The sequence below is a fragment of the Rhinolophus sinicus genome, chromosome 4 (genome assembly GCF_057876585.1).
Source record: "Rhinolophus sinicus isolate RSI-liver-muscle chromosome 4, RSI-T2T, whole genome shotgun sequence".
Lineage (NCBI taxonomy): Eukaryota > Metazoa > Chordata > Mammalia > Chiroptera > Rhinolophidae > Rhinolophus > Rhinolophus sinicus.
Window position 1 is genome coordinate 48,505,565 of NC_142504.1, and position 13,267 is coordinate 48,518,831.

The 13,267-nt window shown below is 39.9% G+C and overlaps 1 protein-coding gene and 1 long non-coding RNA gene across 7 annotated transcripts in view; one reads left to right on the plus strand and one right to left on the minus strand.

Annotated features, from left to right (window-relative positions):
- Positions 1-9,727, minus strand: part of LOC141573189 (uncharacterized) — a 44,780-nt gene extending 35,053 nt beyond the window's left edge. For all 3 annotated transcript variants that reach the window (XR_012498861.2, XR_012498860.2, XR_016021084.1), the window contains exon 1: positions 8,745-9,727. This is a non-coding gene — a long non-coding RNA (uncharacterized LOC141573189). The remainder of the gene's footprint in view (positions 1-8,744) is intronic.
- A 227-nt stretch (positions 9,728-9,954) lies between these two features.
- The window catches only part of KMT2E (lysine methyltransferase 2E (inactive)), a 75,782-nt gene continuing 72,469 nt past the window's right edge, over positions 9,955-13,267 (plus strand). For 3 of the 4 annotated variants that reach the window (XM_088797800.1, XM_088797802.1, XM_074340600.2), the window contains exon 1: positions 9,956-10,341. The gene's annotated coding sequence lies outside the window, so the exon portion shown is untranslated. Of the gene's footprint in view, positions 10,342-13,267 lie in introns of all 4 variants that reach the window. The other variant, XM_088797801.1, reaches the window with a different exon arrangement.

The window sequence follows — 13,267 nt, forward strand, 5'->3', positions numbered from 1 at the left end:
GACCAGTCTTAGCTTTTAAAATGACCAGTACAAATATCAGAGGGAAGAGGAACACAATGGACAGAAACTAGATTTGAAGGCTAAGAACACTGGCAAAATATGTGTTTAAAAAATGAGGGAAAACCCCAAAGTTTTATATGATGGTATAGAATCAACCAGAATATTTTGCACTGAATTATACATTCAACTGGCTTGCTATTATTACCATAAACGTGGCGTTCTGTGGCAAAATTTTCAGACACTTGGCATCAAATCACATTGCTATTAGTGCATAAACTGAATGCCTATTGTATGCCAAGAACTTTGCACGTTAGCTACAAAGATGAATGAGGCACTGCCTATGAACATCTGATAAACAGAAAAAAATATATATAAGCACGATAGTGTGATAGGTACAGAAGTAACAAAGTAAGAAAACGTCTCATTTTTCTGGATAAAGATAGTTTACTACAAATCAATTAATTGCTCCTGGAGCTTTTATTTCTCATTTAATCTCTAATTATTTAAGATGAAACAGTTAATATTTTACCTATTCTATGGATTATGAAACTGAGGCCAAAAAAGCAAACTGCCTAATGTCTCACTTTAAGTGGAAGAGCAGATATTCAAATTTGGGTCCTTTTAACTTCAGTGCTGTCCTTGAGTGAGGTTCATAAGTGGGGGCCAGATGAAAGACTTTACATGTCACAGGGTGTAAGGACTTTATCTTCAAATCTCTGGTGAACTACTTGTTTTAAGCAAAAAAGACTTTTGGACAGATGTTTGATCATATGAATTAAGGTAGAAGGGTAGAATCATCAAGGAAAAAATGAAACACAAGGAGAAAAGTTGAGAGAGAAAAGAAGTTTGAGAATTTAATTTGTTAAATTTTTAAAATTTGTTTAATCTCATGTACCTATATTTAGTAGTTCCATTTGAGTTCAGAGATTATAAATTCTGGAGTCATCAATAGGTAAAGGTGGGCGGAACTGATTAATAAAATTGAGGAAAAGGCAGCTAGGGATATAACACTGGGACTACCAAAATTAAGCAGGAGGAGACAGCAACTAATGAAAACAGGAAGGACAGAAGTGGCAACTAGCAACCAGTATTAACATACAAACGAAGGAGTTTTAAGAAGGTATATTCTAAGTAATCAAATGTTATAGATTATATAAGACCACCCACATCTGGAGCACATAATACAGAATTTAGACAAAATGTTATAAACGCAAATAATTGCATATAGTCTTTTCTTATTCCTTAGGAGAAACAAAATTTACACAAAAGGCTGAGTTTGTGGAAAAAGGGAACCAGTTAACTTTTAGACACAAATTCCAAAGCAGGCACAAGTGAACCTTTTACTTCAGACGTTACTGGCAGAATATATCCTGAGTCATTTAACTTTCTAAAGGATTCTTCAATCTTTCATTTGATGAATCCTCTTATCTTTTTTACTCCCATTTGCCCTTCAACTGACCATAAAGTGAGACTGTGGGAATAAAGGTAGAGAGTAGCCACAGAACGTCTTGCATAGATGTGGTTAGACAAGTTGTGTTTAGGCCAGGAGAGCGATGCCTAGACTACCATACTGTTATCATATGAACCTGAGAAAAGTGAGTATTTTTGCTGCCTTTTCAGGTTTATACTACTGTACAGAATGAGAAAAAATAATTTGGTATTTCTTGCTTATCCAAAATAAGTTTTCTTCAGGAGTGAGCTGTCATCTTAGCATAGCCTTCCTTCATTAAAAATTTGAATAGTAGGGATTAGACTACACTGGAAGAATAAGTTCTCTCTTCACCTAAAAATATTAAAATTTGTAAGAAAGACATTAGCAAAAAGGGACTGGGCATAATGGGGAGTAAGTATGTGATAGAGAGGTGCAAATAAGCTAGTGAATGCACTTTTATATATAAAAGGAGAGGCTTATAAATTCCTACTAGTTTAGTTGCTATCTTCTGACTTTGCTGTAAGTCAAGTATTTAACAAATTAATAATAATTTACACAAATTCAGAGTTTTATGTATTGCTAAACCATCTCATATGCTCACCAAGTATCCACGTTACTTTGTCCCTTAGGAATCAAGTCATTGGTTGTAGAAGCAACCTAGTTGGAGAGGGTTAAACAAGTGCATGGTTTTCACAATTTTTTGGAAGTGATTTATGCTATTTTACTTTCTAAGGAAGAGGAAACCTTCCTCAGGTGAAGAATAACTGAAAATCTCAGTTTTAAAAACAAACTAAAATCCTAAAACAAAACAGAACTTGACTCAAAAAAATTTACAGTCCTTATAAAATCATTTACATTTAAAAAAATACTTAAACATACGATCTTTTCTGTGCATTATAGAAAAATCTAGTAAAAGGTGTTCCTTAGAATAGTTTTTTAAAAAAGTTATTTTTACTACAGCTAACCAGACTCACGTATGTACCAGCATATAATTTAGCTATTTAAAAAAAACACAAATGGAATCAGTTCCTTTTATGCCTAAAATGTGGACACGTCAGCTTTCTTGCTAGATTTGTCTATTAATATTGAATTTGCTAAGCTTTGATTGTATCTTTCAAGACTAACAAATGTCAAATAATTATATTTCTTCAAAGTCAGTTCTTTCTTCTCTCCAAGCAACAAGCATTGATGTTTCTGCAATGTCTTATAGACCTGCTTTATTCTAGTATTCCTTCTCTTTCATTCAGGCTCTTCTTACCCCAAGTACACTAAAGGTTCTAAGAGCCAGTCCCTTCTGAGTTGAAGGTAGATAAGATTTAAAACAAGTCCTAACACACTTCACTGTCCTGTGTCTCGACTCAAAACTAAGTCTTCATTCACACAGTATAACTAGAGAAAGGAATATGAACTTTGGTGAGGTTCGAGACAGGTGTTGAAATCACTGCTCTGCCACCTTGGGTTAGATTAATCATTTAGCTGAGACAAAGTAACACAACAGAGAGCAGTTTTTTGTAACCCCCCCCCCCCCACTCTCAGAAACTAGTATTGAGATGACCTGGTATGGCATACCTTGCTAATTAAAAAATCAAAATAAAAACTTGTAATTCCTCAGTCTTTAATTACAACTGTTATATTCTCACTTCTTAACCAGTGATATTTATTTGAAGTTGTCAGCAACACACCAAGCTATGTATGAAGAAATGGAAGTGGCACTGAAATTTAAAAGGTAGAATAAAGGCTGGGAGAAATTATCAAGTAAACATTTAGATATAAATGCTTCAAAGTTTCTAACTACTGAGTAGTTTATCTTGTCAACCTAACTGAAAATGTAAGGGCTAGGAATTATATTTTGTGTGTCTGAAATATGATAGGAAAGCAAATTATTTCATTGAAATTAGAGCTGGAGTTCCAATTGGTCCCAGGAAGAAAACAACTGAAGGGGAAAAACCAGAATATAGTTTTAAACTTGAGACACAAATATCAATATACTTTGGGAGGGGAATTTTTAAAAATAAATACTTTTGAGGGTAAGTAATAAAGTAATATCTCTAGGAATAAATGTCTATATAATTTAATTGAATTTAAGCTTCAGTTGTATGAGTCACCATTTACCTTAGAGGTCGATAACCAATTTATTTTGGACAAGTACCATATAAAAGATAGTTGTTCACTGAAGGTATATTCTATACCTCAAAGACAATGCTGACTGCCGCATTCTGCTTTGTGGTGTGCTTACAAGAACCAAACAAAAAACAACCCTAAACTCAATATTCTTTTATAAAAAATACAAATACAAGATAAACTGCATCCTTCAATGCTTATGCAAACATAAGCAATGAAGAAAAAAGGCCGTAAAACTTTTCTTTAAAAAAACCAATACAATCACAAAATAAGACTAGTGGAGTCAATAAACTAGGTTCATTCAGAAATTTGTTTTGTTTAAACTACCACTCCACCAAGCAAATGAAGGCTCACTAAATAGATTTTACAGCTCTTTATCTGGTTCCGTTTTTACATTCGACACTAAAGTTTACCTTGGATTTTAAGGAGTCCTTTTTACTAAATCTACTGTTAAATCACTCCAGAGGAGAGTAGGCTCTGTAAATTCTTGCTACCTTCCCATTTGCTTCATTTAGGTGGAAGCAGAATACTCTTAGTTTCCAAACCAAATTCCCTATTAAACATGTTTCAAACTTGAATTAAACAAAATAGTTAACAGGGAGGAGACTAAAGGCCTTATCTTTTCAGATGGCAGAGGGCAGGTAACTTTGAAAACGTATTTTTTTTTTTTTTTTGGATACTTAGAAATATACATTACTTTTCTTTAAAAGTAACTCAAGTTTGATTCAAAGTATATTTTTTGGATACTTAGAAATAAACATGTTATTTCCCTTCTTAAAAATAACTCAAGTTGATTCAAAGTATCCATGACCCTTGAAAGTTTTTTGACTACTATTTACAAACATGGATTCCAGGTTTAGTGTTAACATGAGTAACACCTTGCCCAGGAAGAGACAGCATTTAACTCATTTTTCAGAAGTTATACTAATCAGGCTGTGTATGTTGTTTAACATTGAAAGGTGTATTTAATGGCGTAAGTTCAAACAATTCTCACATACAAATCTTTTCATTCTACACTTAGAAAACACTAAAGTCAGGTGTGGTGGGGCAGAAGAAAATTTCATATAAAAACAAAATCCAGTGAAAGTCATAGGTTAATTCTGATTATTTTCTTACCTTAAACTTTACCCCAAAAGCTTTAAGAGCAGACAAAAGGATCATCGATGTTTATGCTATAATACTTGTATCTGTCTCCTAAGAGTCTTACTGCAGAACTTCACTTTGCATACAATTTTCATAAGCCCTGATACTGCAACGCCAACCTCATGACAAACAAAACACACATATAGCTAATAGAGACTGGAACACTGACACTTATGTCAGGAAGAAAAGTGACAAAAACTAAACGCAAAGGCACAACGAATTAGGTCCTCCAGTATCAGAGCGAGCAGTACTACATACCGTGATAAACCCTAAACAAATCAAAGAATTATAAACCCAAGTAATCAACTGGTTTTGTATACCATTGAAGTTTGTACGTTAAAATGCACTCTAGATTTGAGAAACATGGATGTTGAATAATATTAAGGCCAGCTTTTTTCTTTCCACCTTTTTGGAGGCAGAATTATCTCTGTCCCATTGGCTGGCCCCGTTTCCCTACTCATCTTATTAGAGGAAACCTAGCCTGAGCCTCTGTAACCGTTCATCTCATCTCCAAACTCTGGTGGGCAAATTTTTTTGAAAAAGTTAAAGTGAATAGTTTACAGTTTGGACTGCATGGTCTGTTAGTTAACTGTTACCATTCTCTAAAGAAACATGAACACCTGCAGGCCAACAGTGTCAAGCATTGGGCTGTGTCACCAAAGAATGGCTTACTTTACTTGGGAGTAGGGATTTAAGAGTTTCAAAGGCAAAGGTTTAAGTTGTGTTATCCAGGAGTGGGAAGAGGCACTTCATGTACTGTGGACAAAGGTAAGAAACAGCACAGCTCTTGATTTGAGATAATATGCATTTTAGCCATCAGGGGATGTTTGCTACGTGAACCCAGTTAGATTTGAACAGAAATAGGGAAAGGAAGATTGGGATATGACTCTCTTAAATAATGAAATGTAGGATGAGAACATAAATTTGAGGGAATGGGTGAAGAAAGTTGCTAGGAATCAAGTAGTAAGTTTAGTATTTTTATGAATTCAGGAAGCCTGGGGACCCCCAGTAAACATTAACACTGCATCTGTACCTCTAAGAAGGAGAGTTGGGCATTATCAGATAATAGATACAAATGAAATCACCCAGAGAACACATAATGCAAGAATGTACTCAAAGAAAGGAAGTAATTGCAAATAGTATTTAAAATTCCACAGGAATGTAAAGAAAAATTAGAGCTCAACAGGCTTATGGATTTGGCAGTAGAAAAGAGGGCACATGCTTATTTAAAGTACAAATCAAGGATTGGTTTCCATTAGCTTGAAAAAAGGCCTCTTTTCCTTATTAAGGCACAGTAAAGCTAGGAACATTATAAAAATTACCTTAAAATCTACTGACTTCGTATTTAGTCCCTCAATTCTCAGCTGGAATAAAAGTTGCTATTGAGGGTAAAGGAGACATAATTTATATGTAACAAATAGACCCTTGAAGTTATTCAAGAGTTCTTACCAGCAAAATACCCATTTTATATTTAAAGTGAAAAAAACAAAAAAATTTTGAACTTTAAAATCTTTGTACTACTTAATATTTACAGTTTAATTACTGACTTTTCAGTTCATTTACCTTCAGTTACTTCACTAAAAAAAGACACAAAAATTATTAAGTACACACAAATTAAACACCTCAATCTTGTTTCTACACTACCAAGTCTATAATACAACTAAGACTGAAGGAAATAGCACACTTTGACCCCAGTTTAAACTTATCTTTTCAGGTCCAGCAAACATTTCCTCCTAGCACCAAACAGAGGTGGTTCTGTCAAAAAGCAAACTGGGTTTCAGTTGCAAATGTCCTTGTTGAATAACTTCCTACTCTCACTTGACACCATCCAAGGAGAAGTCTGTTAAACATTCAGGTTTAGTTGATGGCAACTACACTAGTTTGACCAGTGGGAATGATCAAGAACAAAATCAAGTCTTTCTTTCTTTCCAAATCTGCGAATTTAGACTTTAAGGTCTTTTGAACTGCTGGAAATCTTCACCTAGCAAGTTTTCAAAAACTAAAACTAAAGTTCACGTTTCTACAAAAGTGATTTAAAGTAGGTTTTAATGATACTTCTGATAAGGGATTAACATACAAAATTTCTAAAAAACTCATACAACACCAAGAAAACTAACAATCCAATTTAAAAAAGGGCAGAGGACCTGAATAGACATGTCTCCAAAGAGGACATACACATGGCCAAGAGACAAATGAAAAAATGCTCAACATCACTAATCATCAGAGAAATACAAATTAAACCACAAGATCTCACCTCACCCATCAGAATGGCCATCATCAATAAATCAACAAACAAGTGTTGGCGAGGATGCGGAGAAAAGGAAACCCTCTTACACTGTTGGTGGGATTGCAAATTGGTACAGCCACTATGGAAAATGGTTTGCAGGTTCCTCAAAAAATTACAAATAGAACTACTTTATGATCCAGCAATTCCTCTTCTAGGTATTTATCCAAGGAAATCCAAAGTACTAACTTGAAAAATATATATGCATCTCATGTTCATTGCAGCACTATTTGCAGTAGCCAAGATATGGAAGCAACGTAAGTGCCCATCAACAGATGACTGGATAAAGAAACTGTGGTAGAATGGAATATTACTTGGTCATAGAAAAGAATGAAATCTTACATTTGCAACATGGATGGACCTAGAGGGTATTAACCTAAGTGAAATAAGTCAGACAGAGAAAGACAAATACCGTATGATCTCCCTTTAAATGGAATATAAAGAACACAATTAATGAACAAACAAAATAGAAATAGACTCATAGATACAGAGGACAAAACTGAGGGTTGCCCAAGGGAAAAGAGATCGGGGAGCTGGGTGAAAAAGGTGAAGGGATTAAGTACAAATTGGTAGTTACAAAATAGTCATAGAGATGTAAAGTACAGCATAGTGAATATAGTACATATGTTGCAACAGTTATGTATAGTGCCAGGGAGGTACTAACCAGGGGACCACTGCACAAACAATATAAATGGCTAACCACTATGCTGTACACCGGAAACTAATATAAAACGTCAACTGTAACTGAAAATTTTTTTTAAAAGTAGGTTTTAATATTTCATAATGATGCAAGAATTGTAACATTTACCAAGTGATTATAATTTCATCTTTTATTTTTAAAAACCATACTAAGAGGGCAACAAAACGACAATATATAAGACTGAAGTATTGAAAACCGCCTTAAAACTTCAGATTACACTAGCAGTTTTTATTCTGTGTCACGCCTAAATTTAAAGAGAAAACCAAATCCACTCATAATATTGCATTCTTGTAGAACATAAAGATAGGAAGGCTGGGGGGGTGGGGGGGAAGTACAGATGGAAGGTACAGAAAGTTTGAAAAGGGCCGTCAAAATTCAGATGATATATGCTTTGGTTTCTTATAACTTTTACGAAATTAAAAGTGTTCCTGGGTGTTATTTACGCCGGCTTCCAAATTTATAGAATTTTTACTCGGATCTGAGAAACTACGTTTTCTCAGAAAATAATTGATACTTCTTTAGGTTGTGGCCAAGGAGCTAGTCTCTCCTTTTCACTGAGTCCAGTGGCCTTCAAGGACTCAGTTGATTACGATTTCCACATTAGGGACCTGCCACATTACGTAAGTATACTTTGCAGGGAGAAAGGCAGATAAGAGAACAGGGCGCCAAACCTTCTCCTCCACCAACAGCCGTCACACCCCAAAAGGAGTGTCTCTCCGGGGGCTTTCCCCCTCTGGAGCCGCAGCTGTTAAGCTGTATGGGGGAGGGGACGCGCTCTCAGTCATCTCTTCCTCTTCAGGCCGCCAACGCCGACCGCACCACAGTCTCCTCCGCCCATGCCCTTTCCCCTCCCCCGCCCCAGCCCTGGGTCTGAGCCAAACCCCACAGGAATGCAGCCCGGTCACATGCGCTGCGGCGGCGGTGGACGTGCCTCTCCCCCGGCGCCCCAAGGAGACCCAGCGCCATCTTGCCCTGACGCAGTTACAAAAGTCATGGGAGAAATTGTGTCTCCTCGTCCACGCCAGCGCCCCAAAGTTCCGCAGAGGCCGAGCCGGGGCCCTCACCTCGCGCAGGGACAGGAGAAAATGTCAGGGAAGAGCCTTGAGATTCCCTTCGCCACTGCTTGGTTTCCATATCGGCCGCGACAGCAGCGATCACCACCGTCACTTCTCCCTCTCTGCTTTTGCAACAGCCTCCCACGACGGCCCTGGCCCCACCCGCTGCTGCAGCATGAGGTCATCGCTAGCCAATCACCACGCTCCCGACAGAACACATCAAGCATTGATTGGCTGCAAGGACCGCCTCTGCCTCTCCCCACTCCGCTCATCAAACGCTCTGGGTCGCTAAGGGGCAAGAAGACGGAAACCGCCATTTCGGGGAAAGACCCCGAAAACAAGAGCCGGAATCACCATGCCATTTTAGTGGGGAAACCCTTGTTTTATTCTTTGGCCTGCCCCATTTTTCTTCGAGATAACCGTCTCTCTGTCCCTCCCCCGTTGAATCACCGCCACATAAAGGAATTCCCGCTCCCCTCCCCGCATTGTCCCGCCGGCGGCGGGGAAATCCTTCCCCTGGGCCGAGAGAAGTAGAAGGCAGCAACGGCAACTGCACCGACAGCAACGGCAGCTTTTTACCCCGATACACGGTGGCAGGGAAGCGACGCTGACGGTGGCTGTATTTTCCCTGCTGCTTCTCCCCCCGACCTCTTCTCTTTCTCGCTCCTCCATCGAGACGGCGCTGGACTCGCCAGCTCCGCTTTTTATCCGGTGCCCGGAGCCTGCGCACTGGAGCCTCCTCAGCCCCTAGTGGGCGTCGATTTACACCCTAACCGAGTTCACCCAGCGCTGGAGGCCAGAGTGGGGAGGGGGAGGGGAGGTCGGGACTGAGGTGGTTTGAGGAGTGGGAGGAAATGCATTGCTTTAGGAAGGTGATGGGAGGGGGTGTCGTTCCCAGGGCCTACTGTTATCCTTCCACCCAGTAGTGGTGTGCCCAAGCTCACCGGTATCCAGACTTGAGGGTTACTCAGGGAAAAGGAGTAAAGAACCAATCCTACCAAATATCGAAACTTCCCCAAACCTTCCGTGAATTGTTGAAAGCATCTGTTGTGAAAAAGACGGGGATTCTGTCCACCTTTCTGCCTCCAGTTGACTATCTTCGACCCTCTGTGGAGAGGCAACGGCGGGCGGCAGCCCACAAGCAAAATGGCGGCAGGCACCTTCGTCCCCTCCCCCTCTGCCCCTGCAGAGCGGGGCGGGCGGGCCCCGTGCACTTGCCGCCGCTGCCGCCGCGGCCGCCGCCGCGGCCGCCGCCGCCGTCGCCGCCATTTTCCCAGAGAGAGAGGCAGTGACACTGAGCGGGCGCAGGGGGCCGAGTCGGAGACCGTGCCTGAGTTCGGGAGCGGCAACAGAGGGGGCATAGACACTCTGAGCAGCCTCGCCGTCGCCTCTGCGTTCCTGCTGACTATCTCGGTGCCCCCTCCCCTACTCCTCGGTTGCTGGCGAAGAGGCTGCGCGCTGCTATTTGGGGAGGGGTTGTGTGGAGCCGGGTCCGGTGTCCGCAGTGGCTGCTGTCGAGGGGTCGTCTGATCGTAGAGGTCTGGAGAGACTCCTTGGGGGTCGAGCAAATAACGGGGTTCGGGTGTCTGGTGTGTGAACATCACAGGTCAGTGCCTGTCGTCTCCTTGGGAGTTTGTGGGGTGGAGGAACGTGTGTTTCAAGGGGGAGGGGGCCTTCTCATCTTTATCCTTGGGGCGGGGGGTCGACGTTGACTCTCAGGTGTATTGGGTGGAGCAAGACGTTGCTCGTTTGAATCGAATTTATGCTTTCTCTTCCTTGTCCCTAGAAAGGGAGCATTATGGCGGGTTTTAGGGCTGGGGAATGGGAAACTGGCAGTTAAACCCCCTTGAGAGTGGGAGTTAGGGAGGCGGCGCACTCCTCCTGGGCAGCCCGTGAAGGCCGCTTGGGTGAGGAGGGAGGCTTGTAGACTGTTAGTAGGTTTTGTGTCGAAGTGGTCCCAGGAGCTGCCAGCCCTCCCTTTCCTCCATCGCATCTTGTTCAGGTGCTGAAAAACCGTATAGGCCTCATTTTCTTCTTCCATTTCTTAACTGGCGGCCTCTGGTATAATTTTCTCGTCAATACGAAGGGGGTTAAGAGGACGTCCTGGGTCTCTATCTCCCTTTGTGGGAGACCCAGACATCTCATCCTCCCCGAGAGAAGGTAAACCCGCCCCTGAGGTGGTCACCCCAGTACCCAGCCTTCCCAGTCTCCTCCCCCACTCCTCTTGCATTATCGCTGTCCTTTACTGTACCGAAGGCTTAGAATCCACAATATGGCACATTTCAGAAAAGCTTATTTTGACCAAGGGATTGGCACCAACACTGTGGCAGCAGACACAGAAGAGAAACAAACGGTTCACTGTGCTAAGCTGAGGAAGGGGGAGAGAAAAAACAATCCGGAGTGCTCTCTTCCATTGGCCTTAGTTCCGTAGAGATCCGTTCTTGCTAGACACTGTCTTAAGAATGATACAATCTGAAGTCAGAGAAATCGCTAGAGTTAGCTTTAGAGTAAACCCCGTTTTTCCTATTTGCCCCCTTTTTTAGAGATGTGAATAACGTAAGGTGTTTGGAGTTCTGGAGACCTTGGAAAGAATTAAGTGAGGTGCATTCAACTCTAGGCTGGAGACATCAATACCTACTTGGAAAATAGCCCGGTTTTTCCTTTAATTTCCGAGATGGGGAGTAAAAAGTGAAATTTCCCTCTTTTGTCCTTTACAGATTCTAAAAATGGCGGCCCCAGGCTGATGTTGTGGTAATCTAATCAGCTCGGGTCCTCCACACCCCATGCAGTGCGTTTGTCTGCAGCATATTACAGGCTTATTATGTTTACATGAAAAGACTGGGCTTCCCCCCCCCAAAACCGTTTACAAAATGTGTTGATTTTACTGCAAATTACAATGCTGTGTTTTAGTTGCTTAATTTTATTGGGGTTTTTTTCCTGAGAGGCAAATAAAATGACACCACTTTTGAAAAAAATAAAAACACTCAGGTAACGTTAGAAATTTGAATAGTGAGGCTGGGTGTTCTTAAATATTTAAAAAAATTATTTGGGGACAAATAATAGTTTTTGTTTGGTTTAATCCAAGCATCTGTTATTCAATATGCCAAAGTAAATTAAAATGTTTGGTAAATTTATTAAGTGTAATCTGCTTTGTATGACTAGACATTTTAATCTAGAATGAAACATTTCCCATCCAACTCTTGACCAGTTCTATGAATTTTGGTTTTTGTACTCAGATTAATTTTTAGGGAGCTGTACAAACAAGCCTAAACCTGTTACTTCACTGGGTGTGGAGATGCTTGTTCTTCGCACTATTAAATTTTGCATCCATTTTCTCCATTTATTTGAGCGTTCATTAAGAATGTTCTAAGTTAATTGTGTAAAATTTATTTGGTAAAGTGACACTCCATGCTTTTCTGCCTTTTAATATTCTTATGGCATATTGTCATATAAGAGAAAGAGTAAGGCTTTAGTTCTTGAGCCCTCCCTCCCTGCCAAACATGACCACTTATATATTATGGGATGGGATGTGGAATTTAGTCAGTTTTAATAGTCTTTAAATGAAAGCCATACCATAATAGGGTCTTGAATCCACTTTGTGCTAATTTCAGAATTTTATAGATTGAGGCAGAAAATGAAATGTCAATTTAACTGTATTCTAAAAAGTGTGATTGGAATTCATCTCTAGTAGGAGATCGATCTGTTTGGCCTGAACTAAGTAAGCAGTGAGATATGAGTGAGCCATTAATGGCATTTAATGACCATTCTGACTGTGAAGCAACCAAAAAAGATGAGTGCCTTTCAATCCAGTAGTACTTTAAAAGATTGGAGAGTATACACCCTTTCATGATTCTCTTACTCCGTTGTAAATGCTGCTCTAAAGTATTTACAATAGAATAAGAGAATCATTAAGTTCATACATGAACTAGATTGATGTTAAGTTTCTGTTCTGCAAAGTAGTTTTAGAAACAACTGGCATAGGGAGTTTCATCATGGAAGACTGAGCACACAACCTTACTTAGAATCTCTGAAATATTTTATTATAAAATGAAATGTTGGTGGGTAGTCGGAGAGTTTGTGTAGGGATTTGGGGTCAATACTCATTTGTAATATGCTGAGTGATCATATAAATCCAGATCCTTTAACTGCTGTGTAAAGATTGTGCATTTATTTTAAAGACTTAAGTGGTTAAGAACCGTGGTTCAGAAGGTTGGTACTTTAAATTTACTATCTAATGTAGGAAATCAGTATACTCTTAGGGAAATTTGGTTTATGTGGCCATAGAAGGAGCACTGTCTCTAACCATGTTTCTTGACCTTGGTCAGGTCTAGACAATAAAGCATTTTGAACTTATTTGGCTTCAAACAAACAATGTCAAGTTAGAAATTATAAGAAAAGCTGCCTTCACTCTACTGGCTTTCTTCATACTGGCCTGCTTTGTTGCTTTGGGTTTTGTTTGTTTATATCAGTTTTGGTTCCTGTAAAATGAGACTGGCTTTTTTTTAGTATATTGCACTTTAAATGGTTACTTT